Raw genomic sequence first — 21181 nt, forward strand, 5'->3', positions numbered from 1 at the left:
GTATTGGCTACAGTACTGACAAAGGTTCTTTATTTGCACTCTGTTCATCTTTGCTTGGTGCATACACCTGCCAAAATAAAGACTTTTATGAACGATAGGATTTGGATTCACATGTGTCAGGGAAATGTGAACAGAGTCAATTACTGATACTAGGCAGACACGTCTTATTTTCAGCATCTTATTAACATTATAACCTGCTTCACTTATGATATCATAGCCATCTCTGTTTACTCTCATTCCTGTCTGAAACTAGCTCATCAGGAATTTTAGAGAGAGGGCCTTTGAACCTGAAACACTTTAATTATCACCTTGCTCCGGGGAATTGAGAGCTAGAAAGATATCATGCTTTGGAGAGAAAAATAAAGATCTCTCTGTGAAGATTATTTGCATTTGTCTAAGAGATAAACACTATTCATCCATTGTCTGGAGGGGTGCCCAGAATAGAAATGAGCAAAGAGCACAGATTAGCTAAGTAGATAGCTTTCTAATTCCTTTTGAGACATGTCTTCCAAGTAGCGCTTTACTTTGTTTGAAGTGCTGTGATTTTCCAAATTTGGGTATGTACCAACTTTGGTAAGTGTGAAAACACATCCCAAAGCCAGAAAAGAAATGAGTCTTATATTGCTATTTTCCATAGCCAATCTCTCCCCCATCTCATAGCCCTACTAGGAGATCGTTGAAAACTGACATTGTGTGGCTAGGAAAAGGAGCAACTAGAGATGGAAAAGTTGTTCAAAGGTGTGAAAAAGATAGGAATATGTGTCACTGAAGGATGTGTGCCAATAAAGGGCTCCATAAGGTAAGAATAGAGGGAAAAGGAGGGTCTAGTGTAATTTCTGGGATTGGTATGTGTCCACTACACTTGGTCATAGAGGAGTAGGAAAGGAGAAGTTTAGGAAAGAGGAAAAGTGTCTCAAGGAATAGTTAGCAGAGAAAGAATCGCAGGAAACAACACTAATGATTAAACAGTTTAGGGCATGTTGTGAAAGAAACATTATGGCTTGTGTATAACTGCCTGCACTTAAATTAATTTTTTCCTGTGCAAGGAGGGGTAGAGTACAAAAGGGAAAAGGCAATGGAGAAAAAGGATGTGAACCTAGATGACCCTGACTCTTTCCTAACCTAAGAAAAGAAAGTAAAAATATGTTCTTAGGCCAAATCTAAAGACAAGAAAAACTTCAGCTTCCTCATAAAGACAGGACGCATCACTGACTAGGATGCGAAAAGATGAAAAGCTCATGAATCATAAGGAAACTCAAAGAGGCCCCTGGACTTCTATTTATATACCTCTTTGAAAGTGTATTAAATTATTTTTCCAACTAATGTTATCAAGTGAAATCTTCCATCTGGCTGCACTGAGAAAGAATTTCAAAGTTGTGGAATAGTAGAATCAGAGCTGGAAGTAACCTGAGTGTCTTTTCAGCCAACCCCCTCATTTTTCTTTTAGCAATTCTGGGGTGTGATGTAAACAGACTGTAGCGAGTCCACATGCACCAGACTTGCTCATTAAAAACACAAAACGGGGCTTCCCTGGTGGCGCAGTGGCTGAGAGTCCGCCTGCCGATGCAGGGGACATGGGTTCGTGCCCCGGTCCGGGAAGATCCCACATGCCGCGGAGCGGCTGGGCCCATGAGCCATGGCCGCTGAGCCTGAGCATCCGGAGCCTGTGCTCTGCAACGGGAGAGGCCACAGCAGTGAGAGGCCCGCGAACCGCAAATAAAAACAAACCACAAAACGGCTTCTGACATCCCTGTGTTCCTTTCCAGCTACTATCTGTCCCTCTTTCTTCCTAGTGAACCGCCTTGCAGTAGCAGTCTACATTTGCCCTCTCCACTTCTTTGCCTTCCTTTCCCCTCCCCAGGCCACAGAGCTGCCCCTCCATTGAAACCATACTCACTCAAGGCCCCTCACAAAACTCGCTCTTCCATCTGTGCAAAGAGGCTTCAGAGCGAGATGGCTGGACTTGAAATCTTGCTTCTGTCATTTACTTTCTGTGTAACCCTGGGCAACTTCACCTCTCTGTGCCTCATTTTCTCATCTATAAAGAGGGGATAATCATCATCGTCATCATCATATCATCATCATCACCCCTGCTTCACGAGGTTGTTTTGAGAATTGAATGAGTCAAGCCGTGTGAACTGCTTAAAAGGGTCTCTGGCATGTTATAATCCCTTAATAAAATAAATCTGAGTTTTCTTAGCTATCATTATCTTTTTTTTGGCTGCGTTGGGTCTTTGTTGCTGCATGCGGACTTTTCTCTAGTTGCGGTGAGCGGCACTACTCTTCGTTGAGGTGCACGGGCTTCTCACGGTGGTGGCTTCTCTTGTTGCAAAGCACCGACTCTAGGAGTGCAGGCTTCAGTGGTTGCAGCGTGTGGGCTCTAGGGCACGCCGGCTTCAGCAGTTGTGGCACGTGGGCTCAGTAGTTGTGGCTCGCGGCTCTAGAGCGCTGGCTCAGTAGCTGTGGCTCATGGGCTTAGCTGCTCCGCAGCATGTGGGATCTTCCACGGCCTGGGATGGAACCCGTGTCCCCTGCATTGGCGGGCGGATTCTTTAACCACTGCGCCACCGGGGCAGTCCCATTATCTTTCTTGATAGCTTTGTAGTCTTACTGTTAACCACTTCCCTCCTTTCAAGCTTCCTTCCATCCCTCCCTCTTTCCTTCTTTCCCTACTTCCCTTTTTTACAAGTATTTGCATGTCTCTTTATCCTGTACCAGGACATTGGGGCTACAGTAATGAGCAAGACAGCACATGCTAATTCTCATGGGCTTAAACTCCTAGTTTTCCTCTTACCACTCTATTAGCTGCTTCTTAGTTTTCAGTGGACGTTCCTTTTCCCCCCTCTGCCTCTCGACCTCTTAAATTATCCTCGAATTTCGTCTTCTTATCCTAACGTGTTTTCCTGAAGATAGAGACATCCATCCATAAAGGTATTCCAAACCTGTCTTCTGTCTTGACTTTTCTCCTAGGTCAACGCTTCCAACTACATATTAGTTGTCTTCCCCTATTACAGAGAGACTTCAATCCCAAGATGTACAACCCAGGATAGATTATCTCCCCAGCGCAGCCTCCTTTCACCATTCCTGGTTTTACCGCGTGGTCCACGGCACCACCACCCATCTGGACACTTACATCGGGATCCTCTGCGTTCACCTACTTCCCCCACTTCAATCACATCACAATTCTACTTGCTTCGCAAGTGTGGTCTCTCTTCTCTGTTCCCACTTGCTTCATTCAGGCCTTCTTTATTTTCCTCTTTGTAGAAGACCAGCCTTCTCAATGATCTCTACTTCCTGTCTTCTGTTCCACCCATCTAGGCTCACACATTTTCTAAGACAAAAACCTGATCATTAATTCAATCGTGTATTCATTCACTCATTTACTCACTTGCTCTCTCACTTATTTACTTAGTAACGTTGAATGAAAACCCACTGTGTGCTGAGCACAGATCATTTTATTTCTCTCTAAATTCCTTCCAAGGTGCCTTGACTCCCTTTAATTACCCTGGTGTCTCTGTACATTCTGAGTCCTCCCTCTGCCTCCACACACGCCTTGTTCCCTTGACAAGCCACTACATGCTCTTCATAACTCAGCTCAAATTTCTCCTCATTCATTCATTTATTCATTCACTCATTCAACTCTGTCCAGTGCTGGGGCTAGAGCAGTAAATACAACTGATAAATCCCTGCTCTCACAGAATTTACATGAGGGAAACAGACAATAAATAATTGGACAAGATGATTGCAGATTATGATAAGGGCTGAGGAAAAAAAAGACAAACTCAGGCAACAGGGAGAAAGAGAGAGAAAGAGTTGAGTTTCTGTGTGTGTGTGTGTGTGTGTGTGTGTGTGTGTGTGTGTCTGGGGGTACCGTTTTGTTTTTTTTTTAAATTCTTTTCCATTATAGGTTATTACAAGGTATTGAATATAATTCCCTGTGCTATACAGTAGGCTCTTGTTGGTTAACCATTTTATATATAGTAGTGTGTGTATGTTAATGCCAAAGTCTTAATTTATCCTTCCCCTTGGGTGGTACAGTTGTGTTGTGGTTTTTTTTTTTCCCGGTACGCGGGCCTCCCACTGTTGGGGCCTCCCACTGTTGTGTCCTCCCCCGTCGTGGAGCACAGGCTCCTGATGCGCAGGCTTAGCGGCCATGGCTCACGGGCCCAGCTGCTCCGCGGCATGTGGGATCTTCCCGGACTGGGGCACGAACCCACGTCCCCAGCATCGGCAGGCGGACTCTCAACCACTGCGCCACCAGGGAAGCCCGGGTGACATAGTTTTAAATAGGGTGATTGGTCAGAGAAATCTTTTCCGATGAGGTAGCATTTGAGCTGAGACCTGAATGAAGTGAGAGAGTGAGCCCTGTCGATATCTGGAAGAAGAGCGTTAGGGGTCAGGGAACAGCCAGTGCTAGGGCTGCGGTGGAAGCAGGCCAGAGTGCTTGAGGAACAGCAAGGAGGTTCGAAGGTGATCAGCGAAGGGCAGTCAAGTGAGTCCCTGTGATGCCAGCCTGATTTTGCACAGCAGAGTTGAGCGTTCATTTCTCTGTGGCTCAGATAGTGCTTGGTATTACATTATGCTGTTACAACATGGCATATGGTTGTCTCTATTTATTTCTGTCTGTTTAATTGCTAATACTGCAAGCCCTCAAGGGTGGGGACCATTTTGTACTCCTTTTTATATCCCCAAAGCCCATCCCTGTGCTTGGCAGGTGCTTGAACCTTTGCTGAATGAATGAATCAGAGGCCTTTAGATGCTTTCTCACTAGTGAGCCATCTGATTGGGTTTCTGGGTTCTTACTGCTTTCAATACTTTTCTTTCATGTCACTCTCTTAGCACCTGGTATTGATCTTTCACTTGCTTTGGCTACTTTCCTCCTGGAAACTTGAATCACGGACATTCCTGCATTGATTTCCAGTCATGACTCTCCACTCCTCCCCAGGTTTCTTTGTCTTGCAGTGATAAGTGTGCCTTGTGTGGGCAACGCCAAGGAAGGGCTCTACATATTGGAGCTGTGGAAAGCTCACAGCAGGAGCACTAATAAATGAAGATAAATGTACAGAGTGGGGTCAAAATACAGAAGGACTTGCAAGTTGAGTAAAGAAGAAAAATACAGGCAAGTGACTGTGATGATTTAGAAATGTCACCCTGAGATTGTACTTTAAGGTTTTATAAATACCTTAATCTTTATTGTCATCACTTATTTTTTGTGCAAGAGTAAATAAACTTTAGCCCTGAGCTTATTTGCATATGACCAAAAGGTCATATATGCATATATTAGAACAGCATGCTTTCACAAGATGTCCGTTTCTGAAACTGGTGACATCTATAAAATGAGACGTTGTATTTTTTTTTTAGAACAGGACGTTAGAGTTGCTTTTTTAAGGATAAAAATCTCAAAAATTGTGAATACAGGTGACAATCATTAGCAAACCAAAGCCTCTAACTTGTTGAAATAGGTGTTGTCAAGAATGCAAGCAAAATGCACATATCACAAAATAACTCTAGCGCTCCTTATGTATAATCTACTTACTCTGTTTCATACATGATTATAATAACTTGGTTATCTATTTTTTTTCAGGTCATAGCCGATTAAACATAATAAAGTATCTGGGCAGGAAGGTGGTAGAGGAGGTCACAGCAACAAAATGGATGGAAGGCACACAAGAGGCAGAAGACATCAAGCCCTCAAAACGATAGCCATTTAGAGTCTCAAATGCAAGGCAAGCAAGGCAGTTCCTCCTTGTGGCACCATCATACAGGTGCATAACAGCTTTATCTGCAAGGTCAAGTCAAAAGTTTTTTAAAAAGTTGCATGTTTGTTTTTTCAAATTTCATTTGGTGACAAAGCCTGACGACTTGTGCTTGTTTGATAGCAAATGGAATCTGAGGGGCTATGAGGCTACTTATGAACTTCGTTCTAATTTGTGTGAATATGATTTGCTGCAGAAATAATGTGTTAATTACAGACCCTGCTGGGTTGCTATGAATACGTATGTGGTATAAGCATCACGTTACCTTCACAAGATGCCAACATCTGGTTGCAAGGGTTTGGGCAAGGAATTGTGTACTTGTGTAGTACAACCCTTAATGTGCACAATGATAGCTGTGGTTAGTAAGATAAACACTCTGCTTAATAAGAAAGTGTGGAAAATGCTTTGAAAGCTTTGCATTAAAAAAAAGTGTTCATTAAAGGAAAGGAAAGCGTATTCGGAAAACCAACACGCGTTTAGAGATTTCTGTGTGTGTGTGTGTGTGTGTGTGTGTGTGCGTGTGTGTGTGTGCGCGTCTGTGTGTGTGTATCCAAGTTCTTTAAGATGAAATTAGACTTGGAATCTGGGGCATATTTTTGCTGTTGTCTTGCCAAAACTTGGATTTAAGCACTGTTATCAGGAAAATTATCTTTAAGGTTGCTGGAGTTTTCTTGAGCACCAGGGCTATTGGAGTGAGAAAGCTAATGAGAGATGCGAATTTGCTTCTTAAAACCTTTAAATTTGTAGACAGGAGTTCTCTTTTGTTTTGTTTTATTCCCTTCCCACCTCCCCCGCCCCAGGATTCTACTGTCAATGGAGAAAAAAACTGGGGTGCCAACTTAAGGAAACAGAGTCTGCATTTGCAATTCCAATGCAATGCGGTCCCCAAAGGGAATTGTTAAATAGCCTGAGGGTTATTTTAGCTCAGTAAACTGAAGATACTTTAGACTTTAGGGATGGAAATTTTAAAACTCTAGCTGAATTCTAGATGGAGTAAAGAATTCAGAAACACAAAATTCACAAAATATTACAATGTTAAATTTTCTCTGCCACAAAATAATACAGGTCCGTGGTTAAAAATTCAAATATTATAGAATTATATTAACCGAAATAGTGAAAGGAACTCCTGCCTCCACCGTCATCTCTCTTCCTATAAAAGAAACTTAAAATATGGCTTGTATTTCTCTAGCTGTTATTCTTTTTTTACATAAATTCATTCCTACTACAGAGTGTATTGCAACTCACCTTTCCCCTCACCCCACTTAACAACTATATATCTTGATGTCCATCCAAGTTAGTGGTTAATATAACCACCTCATTCTTTTTCATCATGAAATAGAATTCCATTTTATGGCTTTACTGTAATTTAAAATTAACCAGTTTCTGAAGGTTTACTTTTCCTCATGGTTATTTTATTTTTCTCCTTTGATTTTCATCTGCTTTCCTGGTTAGGCACACGTAGAAAAATAAAAAGCTTAGATTTGATTAGAGAAAGCTGTAAATAGTGAGATAACTGTTTTCAAATGGCAAATTTCCAGTTCTGTGGAACGAGCAGTACAGTTATCTCAAAAAGATGAAACAAGCGATGTCTCTTCTGAATTTTAAAGAATATTCAGGTGTTACTAGTAAAGGAATGAGTAACTCTCAAGTGTGAGAATTAAATTTTCCTCAGCTGTACCGAGGCATTAGAATTTCTGGAGGAAATAAGCCTTATTGTAAAAATCAACTTTCACACTTAAAATTAGGGACAGAGTATCTGTGGTCCTGCTCGGAAAGGAGTGTTTTATGTACAGAGCTCACCAGACATTCGAAGGTCAGGGATAATAGGCGATGAGGCATTCTGATGACCTGTGTCCAGGTAAATAAGAGAACGGTAACTGGATCGCTTTCACCACAAATCAGAGTAACAATTGCTCTGTCCCTCCTCTGTCATTGTATGCAATTCAACAATCTTTTCCTCCGCAGGAGCAAGGAGTGTAATTAAGGTGAACACCTGTGACACACATTACATTACTATTGCAATTTATCTATAAAGACTCTGTTCCATTTCCCTTCCTGCACCTCAGAAGTAACCACTATTCTTAATTTTATGATAAACGTTCCTTTGTTTACATACTAGTTTTAGCAAATATATACGTGTTCCCAAATAATATATCATTTAGTTTTGCTTGTTCCTGAGCTTTGTAAAAAGGGCAACTTACTGCACATAATTTTCTGTGATCTTAGAAACTTTATGTTTCTAAGAGTAATTTATTCTGCTGAATGTGGTGGTTGCTTCCTGACCTTCACTGCTATAGAATATTTCATGATCTGACTATATCAAAATTTTTCTTTTTTTTTCAGTTCGAAGTATTTTTAAATTTTCATTCACGATTTCCTCTTTGATCCATGGTTATTTGGAAGTCTAAATCCCACTTATTTAAGTGAATCTTTAGAAATTAAAAGGTACTGTTATTTAAGTTTTAAGTTAAATCTTAACAAAAAAAATTAGTCTGAAATATATTTCTAAATCTATTGCCTTGCAAGCAGAGATTACAAGGTCTAGATCAGGGATCAACAAACCCAGCCACGACCTGTTTTGCTACAGCTTGTGAGCTAAGAATGGTTGGCACGTTTTAAATGGTTGAAAAACACAAATATTTTGAGGTATGTATAAATTAAATAAAATTCAAATTCAGAGTGCCTAAATAAAGTTTTATTGAAATACGGCTATGGTCATTTGCTTAATTACAATCCTTGTTCCTGCAGGAGGAGAAGATAATTGAATTGCATAAGCATATTGACTATGACAGCTTTCGAGTTACAGGGGCAGACTTGAGTGGTTGCAATAGAGACCATTGACCTGCAAAGCTAAGGTATTTACTATCTAGTGCTTTACAGAAAAAGTTTTTCAACCCTCGGTCTAAATAATCCAAGTTCTTTGAAATATGTTAAGGTACACTGGTGAATTTATGTAAATATTTCTTACGGGTTTGATGAGAATGTGTATTCTCTTATTGCTGTATGTCGACACTGTAATCTCTAAATATTGTATACCTTATATCTACAGATATATACCTTATATCTACATTGACAACATGGAGTTGTCAATAACTTATCAATAGGTGAGAGAGTATTGAAGTAGCCCCACCATAATGGTGGGTTTATCAATTTCTCCTTATAGATTTGATCATTGTGTGGTGCCCTTTCTATCCCCAATAATGCTTTTTTATCTTAAAGTCCATTGTGATTGTCTGATTTTAATGTAGCTACACCAATCTTCTTTTCATTATTATATACCTGATATATCTTATGGTTTCCATATCCTTATGTTTGTAAATAGCATATAGCTGTGTTTTTAAAAACTACTTTGACTCTTTTAGCTGTAGAGTTTAATCCATTTATGTTGTGATTACTTACATATTTGAATTTTTTCCCTTTGGTCTTTCCTTTCTATTTTCTATTTGGCCCTCTTTTTCTACAATTCTTTCTTGTATTTTTAAAATTTTTCTTTGCACGGGGTAAATAGGTGGAGATACTGTTATGTTTATTTGTTTATTTCTTATTGCCTTTCTCTTCCTCTGCTGTTTTGGAATTTCTGCTTTCTGTGTCTATTCTTTCAGAGTCTTTAAGATACTGTAGAACATAACCACCAAAGCCATGTTCTCAAATTCCAACTTCGTCACACAGTAGTTAGATGACTTGTGGCTCATGTTTTTGTGTCTTTTATTTTCCCTCATGTATAAAATGGAGACTGTCAGAAGATTGTTGGAAGAATGTAAATGAGTTGATACATAGACAGCATTAAAACATTGTAAATATCATATGGGTAGTTTCTCTTGAAATTCTATCTTGAATGCTTTTCTTACAGACATTTAAAATTAATACTTTAACCCCTTCAAAACAATACAAGGACCGCAGAACAGTTTAACTCTGATCCTCCAGCTGATTTATGTTATTGCCCAATATTTTAATTGTGCTTTTTAACCCCACAAATTTGACATTATTATTATTATTATTATTTACAGACCAATTTTCTTTAGATTACCCCAAATGTTTATCAATTTATTTGCTCACCATTTTTTCCTTGCATCTCAGTATTTCTTATTGGGTCACTTCCTTCATCCAAAGGTGTGTTTTAGGAGTTCGTCTAGTGAAGGTGTTAAAAAGCAAAGCTTTTATTTTTCTAAAAATGTCTTATTTCCATTTTTGTTCTGGAAATATAATTTTTCTGGACACAAAATTATAGGTTGACAGTTATTTTTCTCAACATTTAGAAGATATTCTAGTGTCTTCTGGCTGCCATTATTGCTGTTTAAAATTCTTTGGTCTACTTGCTTTTCTTCTCGCAATGCTTTTTTTTTTTCTTTTTGGTACGCGGGCCTCTCACGATTGTGGCCGCTCCCGTTGCGGAGTACAGGCTCCAGACGCGCAGGCTCAGCGGCCATGGCTCACGGGCCCAGCCGCTCCGCGGCATGTGGGATCTTCCCGGACCGGGGCACGAACCCGCGTCCCCTGCATTGGCAGGTGGACTCTCAAACACTGCGCCACCAGGGAAGCCCTCGCAATGCTTTTAATATGGCCTTTTCCTCTGGTGTTTTGCAATTTCATTCTCATGTATCTTGGTTTGGTTTTCTTTTCATGTATATTATTTGATACATGTATATATTGTTCTTTCTCTTTCTGGTTTTCTTTTTAGGTATTCTACTTGATACGTGTATATGCCAGTACTTCCTCTCTTGGTGGATTCATGTCTTATATTAATCTTGAAACACTGTCAGCTATATACTATAACCTATATCTAATCTAAGAGAGTAGACTGTTAGTAATCTGTTAGTAATCTAACAGTCTCTAACAGTAATCTGTTAGTAATCTAACAGTCTCTTCACCTCTAGCCTCTAACCTATTCTTTTTGGTGTCTCATTCTGGGATTCTGATTAGATAAATGTTACATCTTCACATTCTATCTTCCATAACTCTTAAAATATATATATATATATATTTATTTTTGGCTGCATTGGGTCTTGGTTGCTGTGCGCGGGCTTTCTCTAGTTGCAGTGAGCGGGGGCTACTTTTCAGTGTGGTGCGGTGCGGTGCATGGGCTTCTCATCGCGGTGGCTTCTCTTGTTGCGGAGCACGGGCTCTAGGCACGTGGGCTCAGTAGTTGTGGCTCGCGGGCTCTAGAGCACAGGCTCAGTAGTTGTGGCGCACGGGCTTAGTTGTTCTGCGGCATGTGGGATCTTCCTGGACCAGGGTTGGAACCCGTGTACCCTGCATTGGCAGGCGGATTCTTAACCACTGTGCCACCAGGGAAGCCCCCAAAATGTGATTTTATCCTCGTGAATATTCCACATGAGCTTGAGAAGAATGTGTATTCTGCTGATTTCAACGATGTCCTTACTGATTTTCTACCTACTGGATCTACCCATTTCTGACAGAGGGGTGTTGTCATTTACTTGTTTTTGACTAATAAAGTTCCTTGTAGATAAGTAGGGGTTACACTTGGAAAGACTCTTTGTTAAAAATATTTCACTTCCCTTCATGCTTCAAAATTTTCACACGTCTACTTATATGGTATATAACAAATAAAGCATTTTCACATTCAAAGAATAAGCAAAAGTGAATTTGCTACACCCAAATAGATGTAAAGAACCATAACAAACAAGAAATATAGATATCAATTACAAGATAAGAAGCAAAAAAAGAAAAAAAAAGAAAGAAAAAAAAAGGATAAGACGCAAGCTCAAGCAGTTTCTAAAGTGGGAGCAAAAATAATAATCCAGCAGTTTGGCCTGCTTCTTCAGCAAGGCTAAATAAGAATGTCAGCTGTGGCCAAAAGGAAATTAAGCATATCTCAACTTCAAGATATGCTTAAAATATTTAGATTAGATCATACAAATAGTAATATTCTTAACTACAGTAAACATTATCTAACTTATCCATAGGTACATTTTGCATTACTTGGCTTTAAGACTGCCTACAAAGATAAACACAGCAGTCCCTAAATGATACTCGCACATCATACTGAGGGATTGGAGTAGAGAGGGTGTGTGAAAAGTACATTTGATTCTTGGGAGGTTTACATATAGTTCTCGGTCTTCAGGTTACATTTAGCCATCATCATTTCTTCATATTTTCTGTATCTAGCCTTTACACCCAGCTATAGATTTTACCTGTTTCTCAAGTTTTGCTAGTGTACTTTGTATTGGGGAGACCCCATTCACTCCATGTGTCTACCTTCATTCTGTTCTACCTCATTTTCATCTCCCATACCAACATTAGCAAATGAAACCTTCAAGAGGGAAAAACTTGTATAAGGCAGCACAATAAACACGGGAGTTGGACATCAGTTCTCAGCAAAAGTGTAAAAAGATTAACTTTGGTTCTAAACACTTAGAAAAGTAATGGAGATCATTGATACCAAAACTGGTTCATATTTCAAAAGGTCCTGTTTATTTTTTTTTAAGAGTTACTTGAACTTGTAGATTTAGGAATGCTAGAGACAGTGAATTTTCATTTCAGCAGAGCATGTAGAAAACCTTTTATGAAATCCTTCTTGGTTATAGCATTGTTGAATGAACTAAAGTGCTTGATCTTGAAAAGTATTGGTTCATAAATGATTATTATCTCAGAGCTCATTTTTGGTGGTGGGCTGCAAGGCTCTTTTGTAAGCCTGTTTTATGTAACTGTTCTTTTTTTTTTTTTTATTAGACTTAGGTGGAAACACAGAAGGCATGTTCATTAAATTTACAGATGTTATAAATTTAAAGTGATCGCTAATAATATTTTAAAATCTGAAATTATGTCCTAAAACAAACAAGATGAAATTTAATATGGTTTAAAGGTAAAAATTAGGTTTAAGTATTAAATTATGGAAGTACAGACTATGTAAGGTGAAACATATGGTTTAATTGTAGTCTGTGAAATTGACTTGGATATTTGATCTGACTCTCTGTAATATGCTTGCTAAAAATCCTAATGCAAGTTCGGGATGCATTATTGTCAGGGTATGCTTGGATCAAAGTGGCTGATCCCCGTGTGACTCGGTTCTCAGCCCACTGTATTTGAATGTTGTGTTCTCTTCTGAGTGTACAGTTCAAGGAGAAAAGTGAAAAATCAAAGCACATTCAAAGCAGGGTATGGAATGTCGTTATGAGGGCTCACCATTGCATTTGAAGAACAATGAAAGGTTCTAGAGATTTTGAAGAAGAGGAAAATATGAGAAGATCTGGTAGTTACTTAATAGTTGGTTCAAATATTTCAAGGCTTGCAATGTCTATAAGAAATGAGATTAATTTTGTGTGGCTCTTTGGGGCAGAACCAGCACCAGTGGTCTGGGGAAGTGGTTAAGGGTTAAGGGTTAACCAGTGGTTAAGGGAAGTTGATTTGATATTCACAAATCAAATGACACAGACTTTAGAGTTAAGCAACCCTGGATTTTAATTCTGGCATCAGCATTGGCTTTGGCAAAAGGAATGAAACATCTGAGCTTCATTTTCCTGCTAAATAGGTATAACAAGGCTCATCTCATTTTAAGGATTAGAAATAATAATATAAAAATGGCTTAGTTCCTGGCATAGGTACTCAATGAAAAATAATTATACATAATATTGATAAAAATAGAGATTTCCAACAATGGAAAAGTTTAAGTGGTTGATGGTGTAGTGGAAACACTGGAGAGAGGATTTCTACTTAAGATAGCAGACTAAGGTCTGTTCCAACTTTTAGGATAATGGTTTTATTTCCCATCTTGGTTTGAAATCTCTCTTTCCCCTGACTGTGCTTCTCCCATGCTTCACAAAACAAGCAGGTCCAATCTACTTTAACCAAGTTTATTTTATAGACTTTCATTGATTTCTGAGAGTCAAGTGACCTTAAAGAAGTTAGAAAGGAGGGGGTCATAGCTATGACAAAGCTGGAGTTTCAAGAAGAAGCAAATGCAATGTTACAGATGGAAGGACTTCTCACTTAGTGGCGCCGGGGGCTACTGCGGGGAGAAGAAGATTATAAAGGTTGGTTAGGTCACGAGAGGCATTATGTGAAAGAAGCCTCCACTACTTCAAACCACATCAGGCTCTTGGTAAGAGCTGCGAGAAAGATAGGATCCAAGGCAGTCGTGCGATGCGGGCGAGGCAGGTCTGGGCTTGCTGCTTGCAGGTAAGGACCAGTAGTTTGGAGACTCCCCGGGACCGAATGGAGGCCCTTGGGTGCCACCAGTTTAAGGCATGAGTTGAGGAGATTAAAAAAAAAAAAAGGAAGCGACAAAAGGGGAAAAATAGGTGGGAGGGTCCCAGCAGGAAGACCAAGGCTGGAGGGTCTTTGGGTGCTGCAGGTTTACTGCCCGCAGGTTAGTGGCCACGAATTGCACACTAAGACCCGGGGCGCTGTAACTGGCTCCCTCCGCCAGGAGCATCCACTCTTGCCCGGGGCAAACCTCTCCTCGCGCTCTACTCCTTCTCACGCCTCCCAGCTGCTAGTGGGTCCTGCTAGGGCACTTCTGAAAACCCGTTGGCGGCTCAGAACTTCGGTCCGACTTCGATCGCGGCCTTGATAACTCGGCGCGTTGCCTTGCCCTCTCTCCTACCTTCCGTCTCCCGCCCACCCGGCCCAGCTGGCCAGTTCTCCTCCAGCGCTGCGGTCGACCAGATGCTCCGCGCTTCGGCTGCCGCCAAGACCCGGAGAGCGGAGCGGCTCCCGGCCGCGCGGCGCGCGCTCGCAGGCTCGTTCCCCGAGATGTACTGGGCATGCGCGGCGCGCGGCCGGCTTGGGCGAGCGGGTGAGCTGGCGGGCAGCTCCAGAGTTCCCCGGCGGCGGCGGCGGGCCAGGCGTTCTAGCCGAGCGCGAGGTCGGCGCTGAGCTCGCCCCGGAGACCGCGTCTCCTCGGCCGGACGCAGGCGGCGGCTGGGCGGCTCGCGGAGGATTGGGAGGGCGCGGTCCGGCTCGGGGGCTTTCTCCCGGCCGCCTCCCGCCGGGTTTGGGTTCGAGGCGCCTCCGGGGAAGCCGCGGCCCCGAGGGCAGATCCGAGGTAAGAGCCCCTTGGCGAAAGGCGCCCGCTGGGGTCCGGCGGCTTGGACTCTCCCTCGATTTTCAAAATCTGCCTTTGTGTGTCGGGATGGAGTGGTGCCAGGCGCCGCGTCCGTCTTCATTCACTTTGACTGCCTTCAACTGGTGTCGGGAGCCAGGTGTGCGAGGGCGCTGCCGCCGAAGTGCGTTCGCGGGCGGGTCCCGGGGCGCTCAGAGCCGGTGCCGACCCTCGGTCGCCCGCCGCGCCCGGGGCTCCTGCACGGTGGGCAGAGAAGATGCACACCGTCCTTGTCATATTTCCCGGTAACCTGAGCTTCCGCAGATACACCTGCGCTTCTCTGGTCGGTGGGGAGACTCCAGAACGAGTATTCTTCTCCTGGCTTGTCTTAGACTTGGGGTTTCGAGAGCTACCGTCCCCACCCCAAAATGGGGGGGGGTCTTTTCCAATTGACACTTTGCACCAAGGTCCCACCCTCAAATTTCGAGAGAGCTTGTTGTTTGTGCATAGTTGTCCCTCTTAATTCCTGGTGACTTTCCTTTCGTAGCGGGCTCCACTCCTCTCACTCACCATTTTACTTTTGGGGAGACAGCCCTTCTGGTGTCTTTGTCACTGAATGCCTTTGGAGTGGATTTCCAAGACCCTGCCCGCCCCTCCTATGCTCTCACTTTCTACTTTCCTTTCAAGGACTACCTGTATGCAGAATCTTGGCACGGATTGTTCCCTTCCTTTGCACTGTTTCTCAAATCCTTCTTTCCCCGTAGTACCCGTTGCATCGCTGGACTCTCTTTGGGGGTAGGATGCTGTATTAGGTATTAGGAATTGAAATCCATAGACGTCAAGAGCGGTAGAGCATTAGGAATTGGAATCCACCCTTACAAAACATATTTCAATGACATGTATTCTAGCTTTAATTTTTAAGGTTTCAGTTCTCGCCTCAGTTAATAAGAGGAATAGCTAATGTCTTAAGAGTTCAGATAAAACTTGGTTTCAGAGGCATGTGACTAGTTTGATTTTGGCTTTATTTTTTGGGAGATAGAAGAATTAGGATTCCCAGAAAGCTTCTTTATATACATATATCAAAGTAACTGTGTTGTGTATTGCTTCTAATTTATTTCAATTGAAAGGATATTATTCTTCTACAGCGACTTGGGTTTTGGAAAGTGTGAACTAGTAATTTAGATCATGTGGTCATTGAAAATTAAAGTCAATGTCATCCTTTCTCACCTAGTATCGATTTTCTAGGAATTGGAGTTTTCTGGACATATTACTATAGTTCTTTCTTAAGTTGCTGGTGTGGAAAATTTTTCGTCATGGGTTCACATTTTTAATTACCAATTTGAAAAATAACCCACTTTATAGACTTGCCACGTAAAGGGTAGGGTAGAATGTATTACAAATGTAATAACATTTTATAGAATGCCTTTAGTGCAGAATTCAGAGATTAATACTTTTAAAAATTCCCCAAGTCATTCTCTTCACAGCAGAAAAAAAGAAAAGGAGGAGAGTTAACTTGCTTTTAATTCCACTGTTGTGAGATAACCACTGTTCACAATATTTGATACATTCTCTTTGTAATCTTTTTTTTTCTCTCACTTTCCAGTGTCATTGACTATCATTATATAGTAATTTTCAGCCTTTTATTAATACCAGGGGAATACTTTAAGTTGTATTCAGAGTGAAGATTCTCAAAATGGTTTATTCTTATTTGTTCCCTATTGGGAATCTAATGCTGAATTTTGACCACTTTGATTGCTTCTGATCAGATGTAAAGATTTCATTTTGTTTTCATCTCTAGCTTTTCCTGCTTTCAATTTTTAAATCTTTGCTGATACTTTTTAGTTTGCTAGACTTTGCCTGTTTTGGTTGCTGTTCACAGTTTTGAGGAGTACTGGTCAGATGTTTTATTGAATGTCCTCTATAGGCATTCCTCTAATATTGTTCTCCTCCTCAGACTGAGGTTTTGGGTTTTTGAGGGGAAGATCACAGAGGTAAAGTGCTACTTTTATCACATAATATATGCAACATGATTTATCACTGTTGATATTTATCTTGATCACCTGGCTGCAGTAGTATTAGTTTTCTGCACTGAAAACTTACTCTTTTTCTTTCTTTTAATGCTTTTTCTTAGAAGGAAGTCACTGTGAGCAGCGCATACTGAAGGAGTGGAGAGTTATGCTTCTCCTCCTTGAGGGTGGAGTGTTTATATAAGTTTTGGGGAATTCTTTTGAATGGCAGATTTGTCTTTTTTCCCTATTTATTAATTTACTCAATCATTTGCTTATTTTGGTCTGGCCTCCTGGATATATGTTTATACTTTGGGTTATAATCCAATACTACTTTATTTTGTTCCTCAAATTGTTTCAGCTTTGGCCATTGGGAGCTCTTTCAGTTGGTTCCTGTCCTCCTTTGACATATCTCCATTAATGTAAGTTTTTTAAAAGATCACTTTCTTACTTTCTAGCATTAAAAGATGCTCCAGGATTATCTTGTATATTTCCATTTCCTGCCCCAGCCCTAGAGTCAGCCAGAAAGAATCTGGTTCATCTTCTTGGGAAATGGTGTTGGAAGCCAAGAAAGATCTGGGTTCTAGGTATTCTTGTTGCTACTGAGGTGTCATTACTTCTAGGCTCTCTCATCTGACAGCAGGAAATACATATGTGTGTATACAAACCCCTGTATGTACTCTTACAGGAGTACATGTTTCTCTTTGTAACCATGTGTATCTATTTTAAGGTAAATATGAGTTCATACGGTTGTGTCTTACTCTACCTAATCCATTACCACCTATATCATCCTGGATTCCTCCCCTTGCTTATCTGTAAACTCATTCTAATAGGGAGAAGAAACCTGGCTTCCACCATCTGCCATCCATTTACTTAATTGTTCAAACCCATTATATGTGTATAGTGGTATCAAAATTGTTAACCTGTGCTCCCTTCACAAAGAGGGGGAACAGCTTTATCAACTAGAGTACACTGCTTATGTGTAGTACATTTTATAGATTTTTAGATTATATAGATTTTTAGATTTTATAGATTCCAATTAGTCTTACAGATTCCATTCCTTTTCCTCCTATTCCTTTCATGAGGTTGTTGCACACATGTATGATACAGGTAGATACTTTTGTCACAATCTACATTCTATTTTGGGATCCCCAGACCTTCTACATGATTTTTAAAAAATTTGTGTATATTGTTTCACTCTTTGTACTGTGACATTCTGTGAGTTTTGACAAATGAGCAATTTCATATATCTATTATCATACAGAATAATTTCAACAGATTATTAAATCTTCTGTGTTTCACATATCACTCCCTTAACCCCCTTCCCCCGGCAACCCCTGATTTTTTTTACAGTCTCTATAGTTTTGCCTTTTCTGGACATCATATAATTAGAATCATATAGCCTTCTCTGACTTCTTTCACTTAGTAATGTGCATTGAAGGTTCATTCATGTTTTCTTGTAGTTTGATAGCTCATTTCTTTTTATCATGCAATAATATTGCATTGTATGGATGTATCACAGTTTGTGTATCTATTCATCTATTGAAGGATATCTTACTTGCCTCTGGTTTTTGGCCACTATGAGTAAAGCTGCAATGAAAATTCATGGGTAAATTTTTATATGGACATAAGTTTCCAGATCAGTTGGGTAAATACCTAGGAACATGATTGCTGGATCATATGGTAAGATTCTGGTTGGCTTTGTAACATATTGCCAATCTGTTTTCCAGAGTGGTTGTACCATTTTGCATTCCCACCAACAGTGAATGCAAGCTCCTGTTGCTCCTCATCCTTGCCAACATTTGGTATTGTCAGTTTTTTTGATTTTATCCATTCTAATAAGTATACAGTAATATCTCATTGCTTTAATTTGCCCTTTCCATGACATTTAATGTTAATCATCTTTTCATATGCTACTTTCCATTTCTTTGGTGAGATGTCTGTTCTGAACTTTTGCCCATTTTTAATAGGGTTGTTTGTTTTCCTATTTTTGAGTTTTGAGAATTCTTTATATATTTTTGGTACAAGCACTTTATCAGATATTTGTTTTGCAAATATATTTTTCCAGTCTGGCTTGTCTTTTTGTTTTCTTAACAGTGTCTTTACACAGCAAATGTTTTTAATTTTAATAAAGGCCAACTTATCAATTTCATGGATAAGCTTTTGGTGCTGTATTTAAAAACTCATTTTCAGACTCTAGACCACCTAGATTTTATCCTGCTTTCCTGCCCCTAGAAGTTTTTTAGTTTTACATTTATATCTGTGACCCATTTGAGTTATTTTTTGTGAAAAATGTATAAAAAGACACTTTTCACTTTTTGTGAAAAGGTTAAGTGTCTAGATTCACTTTTTTGTCCATGGACTTTGAGTTGTACTGGTAGCAAATTAATGTGATTTTTAAGTCAAGTAGATTATATATTAGGTTTAGGATGGAAAGGAAAGTGTTTTTACTTGATTTTTTTTACATGTTTTGTGAAATTGCTTAAAAGAAACAGTTGAGAAATGATTTGGAAACCAAAATGTAATACTGCATAGACTATATGCTGAGATTGATTCCTGGACATCGTATATAATTCATTTCCTTCTTCCTCACTAAATCAGAGATTCTCCTTTGTGGAAAATAGAATTGTTAATACAGAGTAACATATGTCAGTTATTTCAGATCTAATCGTAGAAATAATTAATAAAGCTTTCTTTTTCACAAAAAAGATCTGAAATAAGAGATTTGCAGGGTGTGTGCCAAGAAGAGGCAGATGATATACACACCATATAGAAACTTGAGACTTAACTGGTTTTGAATCTTATCCCATACCACTCCTCTTGCCTTTTATCAAGTGGCCTTTTTTCAAGTACCTTTCTTTTGGTCAACACTTTGTGGTGTTGATATTAGGGCCAGAAGTATTGTTGAATTACAATTAGAACCAATACCCTTCAGGAAGCATCTAGAGAGATCAGACATCATAAAACTAGCATCTTTGGGGCTTCCCTGGTGGTGCAGTGGTCCCCGATGCAGGGGACACGGCTTCCTACCCCGGTCCGGGAAGATCACACATGCCGCGGAGCGGCTGGGCCCGTGAGCCATGGCCGCTGAGCCTGTGCATCCGGAGCCTGTGCTTCGTAGCGGGAGAGGCCACAACAGTGAGAGGCCCGCGTACCGCAAAAAAAAACGCCCAAAAAAACAACCAAAAAACTAGCATCTTTGGTATGGGAGGCATTACATACGTTATCTCTTTTAACTCTTACAAGAGCTCTTCAAGGCAGATCCCCTTATTTCCATATTACAGGTAAGAAATAGGCTCAGAAAGATAAAATGACTTGTCCATGGTCCACATGGGGAGAGAGGGACAGAGTTGGGATGGAAATCCTGATCTTTCTGACTCCAAAACCCATGTTCTTTTCACTTTGCTATGCTATCTCTAGTAAATGAAAAAGTGCTAAGATAGTATTAATATGTCTTTGATTTTATTCTTTTCTTTAACACTGTACACTACTTAAATGACTACTGATCTAATCGAGAATGGCTCAGAAGATTGTGTTTTTGAGATCCATGGAGATTCTTTTAACTTTTTTTTTCTGTTGACTTATCTACATCCCACTGACCCAGAGGTATGAGGTATTGGAACATGTTTATAAAGAACGGCGTGCCTTTAAAGAGAGGAAGTTGTGGAGGATTAGGAAAAATAGAACAAGCAATGGTAGCATTAGCTAGTTGTTTATCCCTTTGCCTCTCTGAATTATAAGTTTCTTGAGGGCAGGGAATTGAGTCTCAATGATCTTTAAGCACAGCACATCACATGTGCTCTGCACTCACAAACTGTTTGCTGGATGAAATCAGCACTAAATATACTTTTTACAGAAGTTTGTTTAGAATGTTTAGAAGGGGATGAATTTTTCTTCACACAGGAAGTTGAACGTAATTACATTTCATTTATTCATTCATTCATCATTTATTGAGCATTTGTTGAGTATCTGTTCTGTGCCAGACACTGGAAACACAGAGACGAATAAGGCAGGGTCTCTGCTTTCTGTGATCAGGGAACCCAGAGAATGGAGGCAACCAGAGAACCATTTCAGTAGAGTGTGGAGCTAAATGGAGTATGTATTAAACAAACAAATAAGCAATGGACTTTGCAATCAGAGAGACCTTCTCTGCCTTAGTTTTCTTATCTAAGAAGTGGAAACAGTAGCAGTACCTACTTGACACAGTTTTTGGGAGTAGGTTAAGTGAAAAAGAGAAAAAAATGTTCATGTTTATCTTTATATCTCAGTGCATAGGAGAAGGGAGAGGCTCACGGTGGTTGAGGGAGTCAGAAAAGTCTTTACTGGGGATGTGACCCTTGACTATTTTTAAAATAAATTTATTTATGTATTTACTTTTGGCTGTGTTGGGTCTTTGTTGCTGCACGCGGGCTTTCTCT

General features: G+C 40.3%; 1 protein-coding gene across 2 annotated transcripts in view; it reads left to right on the plus strand.

The window, feature by feature from the left end:
* Window positions 1-14390: 14390 nt before the first annotated feature.
* The window catches only part of EPS8 (EGFR pathway substrate 8, signaling adaptor), a 189703-nt gene continuing 182912 nt past the window's right edge, over window positions 14391-21181 (plus strand). For both annotated transcript variants that reach the window (XM_027129513.1, XM_027129512.1), the window contains exon 1: window positions 14391-14760. The gene's annotated coding sequence lies outside the window, so the exon portion shown is untranslated. The remainder of the gene's footprint in view (window positions 14761-21181) is intronic.

Source organism: Aethalodelphis obliquidens, unplaced genomic scaffold, assembly GCF_003676395.1.
Source record: "Aethalodelphis obliquidens isolate GAN/ISIS:26980383/991018 unplaced genomic scaffold, ASM367639v1 scaffold36, whole genome shotgun sequence".
NCBI classification, from domain to species: domain Eukaryota; kingdom Metazoa; phylum Chordata; class Mammalia; order Artiodactyla; family Delphinidae; genus Aethalodelphis; species Aethalodelphis obliquidens.